The sequence below is a fragment of the Schistocerca piceifrons genome, unplaced genomic scaffold (genome assembly GCF_021461385.2).
Source record: "Schistocerca piceifrons isolate TAMUIC-IGC-003096 unplaced genomic scaffold, iqSchPice1.1 HiC_scaffold_1288, whole genome shotgun sequence".
In the NCBI taxonomy this organism is placed as follows: domain Eukaryota; kingdom Metazoa; phylum Arthropoda; class Insecta; order Orthoptera; family Acrididae; genus Schistocerca; species Schistocerca piceifrons.
Genome location: NW_025727111.1, coordinates 77501 through 85000, shown reverse-complemented (window position 1 = coordinate 85000; position 7500 = coordinate 77501). Strand labels below are relative to the sequence as shown.

At 55.9% G+C, this 7500-nt stretch overlaps 1 non-coding gene and 2 pseudogenes across 1 annotated transcript; all 3 read right to left on the bottom strand.

Moving 5' to 3' along the window:
* LOC124731499 overlaps nt 1–1601 on the bottom strand; it is a 4261-nt pseudogene extending 2660 nt beyond the window's left edge.
* Nucleotides 1602–1793: 192 nt separating this feature from the next.
* On the bottom strand, nt 1794–1950 carry LOC124731473 (annotated as a pseudogene).
* Nucleotides 1951–2307: 357 nt separating this feature from the next.
* On the bottom strand, nt 2308–4223 carry LOC124731487. The gene has a single exon (XR_007008302.1). It is a non-coding gene; the product is annotated as a small subunit ribosomal RNA (ribosomal RNA).
* Nucleotides 4224–7500: the final 3277 nt, after the last annotated feature.

The following is a 7500-nucleotide window of genomic DNA, read 5'->3' as shown; positions in this document are numbered from 1 at the left end:
TTCCATGGCCACCGTCCTGCTGTCTTAAGCAACCAACGCCTTTCATGGTTTCCCATGAGCGTCGATTCGGGCGCCTTAACTCGGCGTTTGTTCATCCCACACGCGCCAGTTCTGCTTACCAAAATGTGCCCACTTGGCACTTCCGATCCGAGTCGTTTGCTCGCGGCTTCAGCATATCAAGCAAGCCGGAGATCTCACCCATTTAAAGTTTGAGAATAGGTTGAGGTCGTTTCGGCCCCAAGGCCTCTAATCATTCGCTTTACCGGATGAGACTCGTACGAGCACCAGCTATCCTGAGGGAAACTTCGGAGGGAACAGCTACTAGATGGTTCGATTAGTCTTTCGCTCCCTATACCCAGCTCCGACGATCGATTTGCACGTCAGAATCGCTACGGACCTCCATCAGGGTTTCCCCTGACTTCGTCCTGGCCAGGCATAGTTCACCATCTTTCGGGTCCCAACGTGTACGCTCTAGGTGCGCCTCACCTCTGCAATGAGGACGAGACGCCCCGGGAGTGCGGAGGCCGCCGCCCCGTGAAGGGCGGGGGAAGCCCCATCCTCCCTCGGCCCGCGCAAGGCGAGACCTTCACTTTCATTACGCCTTTAGGTTTCGTACAGCCCAATGACTCGCGCACATGTTAGACTCCTTGGTCCGTGTTTCAAGACGTGTCGTGAAATTGTCCAAAGCTGAAGCGCCGCTGACGGGAGCGATTATTCCGCCCGAGAGCATCCCGAGCCAACAGCGGCGCGGGTCCGGGGCCGGGCCAGGTAGGTCCGTCATCCGGGAAGAACCGCGCGCGCTTGCCGGGAGCCCGAAGCGCCCAAAGGGGCGAATCGACTCCTCCAGATATACGCGCCGGGCAGCCAGCCAGGACACCGGGGCTCTGCCCAACAGACGCGAACCGAGGGCCCGCGGAAGGACAGGCTGCGCACCCGGCCGTAGGCCGGCACCCAGCGGGTCGCGACGTCCTACTAGGGAGAAGTGCGGCCCACCGCACACCGGAACGGGCTCCCACCCCGCGCGAGTGGAAAGGCAACCGGACACGACCGCCGCCGCGGATTGCTCCCGCGCGGGCGGCCGGCCCCATCTGCCGAGTGGCGAGGCCAGTGGCCGGAATGGGCGTGAATCTCACCCCGTTCGGACCTTTTCGGACTTCTCACGTTTACCCCAGAACGGTTTCACGTACTTTTGAACTCTCTCTTCAAAGTTCTTTTCAACTTTCCCTCACGGTACTTGTTCGCTATCGGTCTCGTGGTCATATTTAGTCCTCAGATGAGTTTACCACCCACTTGGAGCTGCACTCTCAAGCAACCCGACTCGAAGGAGAGGTCCCGCCGACGCTCGCACCGGCCGCTACGGGCCTGGCACCCTCTACGGGCCGTGGCCTCATTCAAGTTGGACTTGGGCTCGGCGCGAGGCGTCGGGTAGTGGAGTGGACCCTCCCAAACACCACATGCCACGCAGGCGGCAGCCTGCGGGGTTCGGTGCTGGACTCTTCCCTGTTCGCTCGCCGCTACTGGGGGAATCCTTGTTAGTTTTCTTTTCCTCCGCTTAGTAATATGCTTAAATTCAGCGGGTAGTCTCGCCTGCTCTGAGGTCGTTGTACGAGGTGGTCGCACGCCTCACACCGCCAGCCGGCTGTGCACGCTACCGAGAAAGTACCGGTATGCGAACCGCCAGGCGACGGCGCGCATTCGCACGTTTGAGGAGACCGCGGCCGGCCCCACAGGCGGCCGCGACACTCCCAGGTCTGCGAAGCGGGCAAAACGCCGCGCGCTTCAGTATACGTAGCCGACCCTCAGCCAGGACGTGGCCCGGGAACGGAATCCATGGACCGCAATGTGCGTTCGAGAAACGTCGATGTTCATGTGTCCTGCAGTTCACATGTCGACGCGCAATTTGCTGCGTTCTTCATCGACCCACGAGCCGAGTGATCCACCGTCCTGGTGATCTTTTCTCAGTTTCCGCCGTCTCTTTCGAGTTCGGTCGCATAGGCGGGAGTGAGGCGTGTGGCGGCCCCTGTTCCAGCGTTCTGTGTCCAACGGCCTCACGGCCGACGGGTCGTCGTGTACGGCTCCACACCGGAGCGGACAGGCACTCGGGCGAAAGTCATTCAAAACCGGCGCCAGGCGCCAGGTGCCGCAGGCCAGCCGCTCCAGCGCTTCAGCGCTCGTACCACACAACATTGCCTGCTAGTTTTGAGATGGCACGCGTGGTTCCGCACGCGGCGCACGGCTACGGCGAGCCGTACAGGTAGCGTGTTGCGCGACACGACACGCACATCGAAAGACATGCAGTCTAGTCGGTAATGATCCTTCCGCAGTTCACCTACGGAAACCTTGTTACTGACTTTTACTTCCTCTAAATGATCAAGTTTGGTCATCTTTCCGGTAGCATCGGCAACGACAGAGTCAATGCCGCGTACCAGTCCCGAAGACCTCACTAAATCATTCAATCGGTAGTAGCCGACGGGCGGTGTGTACAAAGGAGGCGAGGACGTAATCAACGCGAGCTTATGACTCGCGCTTACTGGGAATTCCTCGTTCATGGGGAACAATTGCAAGCCCCAATCCCTAGCACGAAGGAGGTTCAGCGGGTTACCCCGACCTTTCGGCCTAGGAAGACACGCTGATCTTCAGTGTAGCGCGCGTGCGGCCCAGAACATCTAAGGGCATCACAGACCTGTTATTGCTCAATCTCGTGCGGCTAGAAGCCGCCTGTCCCTCTAAGAAGAAAAGTAATCGCTGACAGCACGATGATGTCACGCGACTAGTTAGCAGGCTAGAGTCTCGTTCGTTATCGGAATTAACCAGACAAATCGCTCCACCAACTAAGAACGGCCATGCACCACCACCCACCGAATCAAGAAAGAGCTATCAATCTGTCAATCCTTCCGGTGTCCGGGCCTGGTGTGAGGTTTCCCGTGTTGAGTCAAATTAAGCCGCAGGCTCCACTCCTGGTGGTGCCCTTCCGTCAATTCCTTTAAGTTTCAGCTTTGCAACCATACTTCCCCCGGAACCCAAAAGCTTTGGTTTCCCGGAGGCTGCCCGCCGAGTCATCGGAGGAACTGCGGCTGGATCGCTGGCTGGCATCGTTTATGGTTAGAACTAGGGCGGTATCTGATCGCCTTCGAACCTCTAACTTTCGTTCTTGATTAATGAAAACATACTTGGCAAATGCTTTCGCTTCTGTTCGTCTTGCGACGATCCAAGAATTTCACCTCTAACGTCGCAATACGAATGCCCCCCGCCTGTCCCTATTAATCATTACCTCGGGTTCCGAAAACCAACAAAATAGAACCGAGGTCCTATTCCATTATTCCATGCACACAGTATTCAGAGCGGGCTTGCCTGCTTTAAGCACTCTAATTTGTTCAAAGTAAACTGCCGGTCCCACCGAGACACTCAATAAAGAGCACCCTGGTAGGATTTCAACGGGGTCCGCCTCGGGACAGCACGAGCACGCACGAGGCGGTCGCACGCCTTCAGCTCGCCCCACCGGCAGGACGTCCCACGATACATGCCAGTTAAACACCGACGGGCGGTGAACCAACACGGTGGGACACAAATCCAACCTACGAGCTTTTTAACCGCAACAACTTTAATATACGCTATTGGAGCTGGAATTACCGCGGCTGCTGGCACCAGACTTGCCCTCCAATAGATACTCGTTAAAAGGATTTAAAGTGTACTCTTTCCGATTACGGGGCCTCGGATGAGTCCCGTATCGTTATTTTTCGTCACTACCTCCCCGTTGCCGGAGTGGGTAATTTGCGCGCCTGCTGCCGTCCTTGGATGTGGTAGCCGTTTCTCAGGCTCCTCTCCGGAATCGAACCCTGATTCCCCGTTACCCGTTACAACCTGGTAGGCGCAGAACCTACCATCGACAGTTGATAAGGCAGACATTTGAAAGATGCGTCGCCGGTACGAGGACCGTGCGATCAGCCCAAAGTTATTCAGAGTCACCAAGGCATACGGACCGGACGAGCCGACCGATTGGTTTTGATCTAATAAAAGCGTCCCTTCCATCTCTGGTCGGGACTCTGTTTGCATGTATTAGCTCTAGAATTACCACAGTTATCCAAGTAACGTGGGTACGATCTAAGGAACCATAACTGATTTAATGAGCCATTCGCGGTTTCACCTTAATGCGGCTTGTACTGAGACATGCATGGCTTAATCTTTGAGACAAGCATATGACTACTGGCAGGATCAACCAGGGAGCTGCGTCAACTAGAGCTGAGCAGCCGGCCGCCCGGGAGTGTGTCCCGGGGGCCCGCGCGAACACGCAAGCGTCCGCTCAATCATTCTGCAAACAGGAGGAGGCTGAGCTCCCCTGCACAATACACCTCGAAACCCTCTCAGGTCCCGGCGGCGCGCAGCGCCGTCCCAAGTACTTGGTCGGGTTCGAGAGAGGCGCAATCGCCCGGAGTTAGGCGAGTAGACGCTTTCGGTGCGACCACCCGTGCTCCCAACTGAGCTTGCCGCTGCCGACAGAGGCCCGGGAGCGTGCTGTCGTGGCATTGCCGGCGGGAGACAACACGCGCCACCTACGGTGACCGGCAGCTCCAACGCCAGCGCCACAGAAGGACAAAAGCCCCACTTGGGTGCCGAAGCGAACTCTCCCAGCACAGCGCACGCGCCAACACATCCGCACAGCTGCGATACAAACCACCAGCGAGAACCGCTGGGGCGACCGAGCAGCAGACGGCGTCGCGGCGCCGAGCGCCGGGCGGCGGCGCATCCTCAACGCACACAGTCCTCAATCGGACCAGCACACTGAAGATGTCCACCGCGCTTCGCACCGGGCCCGCGAGGACCTACTTTGGCCGCACGGCGCCGCGCGCAGGGTGCGCCGGCGCGCAGCTGCGACGCCTGCCGCGTCCGTCGGCCGGCGCGCCTGCCACTGGCCGCCCCCACCACGCCGGCTGTAGCGCGTGCGCCCACGCACCGCGCGGCCAGCACGCCGGGAGGCGCCCCCTCACCGGCCGGGGACGGTCCCACCCAGCCACCGCCGCGTATCGCTTCACACCCAGATGCCGTTCAGTTTCGTCGGCATGGTGGGTATCGCTGGAACAACCGGTTAGTACCTCAACCTATCGTCGCCATCACCGATTCACCCCTAGCGAGAACAACCGCACCACAACAGGTTACCATTTGTTCATTTGCGTAACTTCACCAGAAAACGCAGGCGTCCATCGCCATTTGCAACTTCAGTGTCACGCCACACTACGTCTGCCCACATACACGCAACAAAATGTGCACGCCTAGACAATACGTGGAAGGTGGCCCCCGTACGTATGCGATGTCCATTGCTCGAACGACTGTCAACCGGCCTCTGTAGCATGTCGCAGATATGGAACGCGGTGCACCATGCCATCACGGTGTGTGAGGAGAGACGACTAGGTCCGAATACATCAACAGACAGCTCATGCTGATCGCCATCCACGGCGTCCGTTCCTCCCACACGTCTCTATGGCGTACCACACTGCAATCCAGCTCTCATAGGGAGACGACACGTAGCTGCGTGCACAATATTTGCACTGTATGGTCCGCCGTTTTTGGGCGCAGTCGTTGTGCGGTCACACATGTGCCACGATGTATCATTCAGTACATAAGGACGAATGTGCAGTACAGATTGTGGTTCACGCGTACGACATCAGCGGACAGTTGACACAGGCCGCACCACAACGTAGCCTGAGTACGTCGCATGCGAAGGGCATTGAACATGCAAACTTCTCACCAACCAGCTTGCGAAGGCAGGGGGCAAGGTGGGGACGTGGGGAGGGGCGGCATGTACGTCCTGCTGCCATCCACATTACAGTGTACAGCAGGAGCATGTGGAAAGTGAGCAAGACTTGCAAGGTGTTTAACATGAAGCGATACACAGGGGTGCGGGCAGTGCGAGTAGCGAACTATATTGCGAGGGTTGCGGGTGGGCAACACTACAGTAATTGAACGAGTCGTATAACAATTACAGAGCAGGTTTAGGCGACAACGTGGGTTACGTTAAGGCGACAACATGGGTTAGGTTAAGGCACAACATGGGTTAGGTTAAGGCACAACATGGGTTAGGTTAAGGCACAACATGGGTTAGGTTAAGGCACAACATGGGTTAGGTTAAGGCACAACATGGGTTAGGTTAAGGCACAACATGGGTTAGGTTAAGGCACAACATGGGTTAGGTTAAGGCACAACATGGGTTAGGTTGAGGCACAACATGGGTTAGGTTGAGGCACAACATGGGTTAGGTTGAGGCACAACATGGGTTAGGTTGAGGCACAACATGGGTTAGGTTGAGGCACAACATGGGTTAGGTTAAGGTACAACATGGGTTAGGTTAAGGTACAACATGGGTTAGGTTAAGGTACAACATGGGTTAGGTTAAGGTACAACATGGGTTAGGTTAAGGTACAACATGGGTTAGGTTAAGGTACAACATAGGTTAGGTTAAGGTACAACATAGGTTAGGTTAAGGTACAACATAGGTTAGGTTAAGGTACAACATAGGTTAGGTTAAGGTACAACATAGGTTAGGTTAAGGTACAACATAGGTTAGGTTAAGGTACAACATAGGTTAGGTTAGGTTAGGTTAGGTTACACGTTGTTGTACGGAAAGGTGTAGGGGGGGGGGGGGGGGGCGGGGGCGGCAGGTTCGTTGATAGTGATTATAGTAAGTGAATGCTTGTGACATGATCAGATTTGTCACGTCAGGATGCACCTTTGGCTTATTAGAGGCGGCGCTCCAATTCTATGCTTGTGTGAGACCTGTGTCTTTGACTCATGTCATTGTTTGTGCGCTGTGACAGGAGGTACTATTGTGATGTTGGGTGCACCGTTGTATAGGACATGTGTGGGTGTTGGTGCCTGGTCTGCGCAATGGTGGATGTCGAAAGGCTGGGATATTGTATTTTCCGCACGGACCTCCTGGTCTGGTTGTGATAGTGTGGATTGTGTAATGTGGCGGAGAAGATGCACTGGATGTTGTTCCATGCTGGTGCTTACATATTGTATGTGCGCCTGTTAGAAGCAGAGAGTGGTGCGTGATCAGAGTGTCTGGCTGACGTGTGGTTCCCATTTTGGGCAGACTCTTTCAGCATGTATACGGACAGTTGTGTATATTTGCTGTAGTTTGATGGCTCTGCATTGATTACTAATCAGCGCCGTGTGTACGGGTAATCTGGTTCCAGTCCAAAATGTTCCATCTGTGTACATTAGTGACAAAGACTCCCCCCATGCAGTGGGGCTCGGTCTGTTATAACTCTTCCGCGTAATATATTTGCCCCACGTTTTTGCGACTGCGAGTGCGAGTGCAACGCGCATGGGGACCGACATGCTGATGGCTCGGTATCGGACGCCGTACAGTGAGCAACGCGATCGCGTCTCTCGCTCGTAAGTGGTACAGGTCGCGGCTCATGTATACGGACAGCGGGAATGTCGCATATTGGAAATAACTCTTCATGAAACGCAAGTTATAGGGGTGGATTGCACTTTACGAGT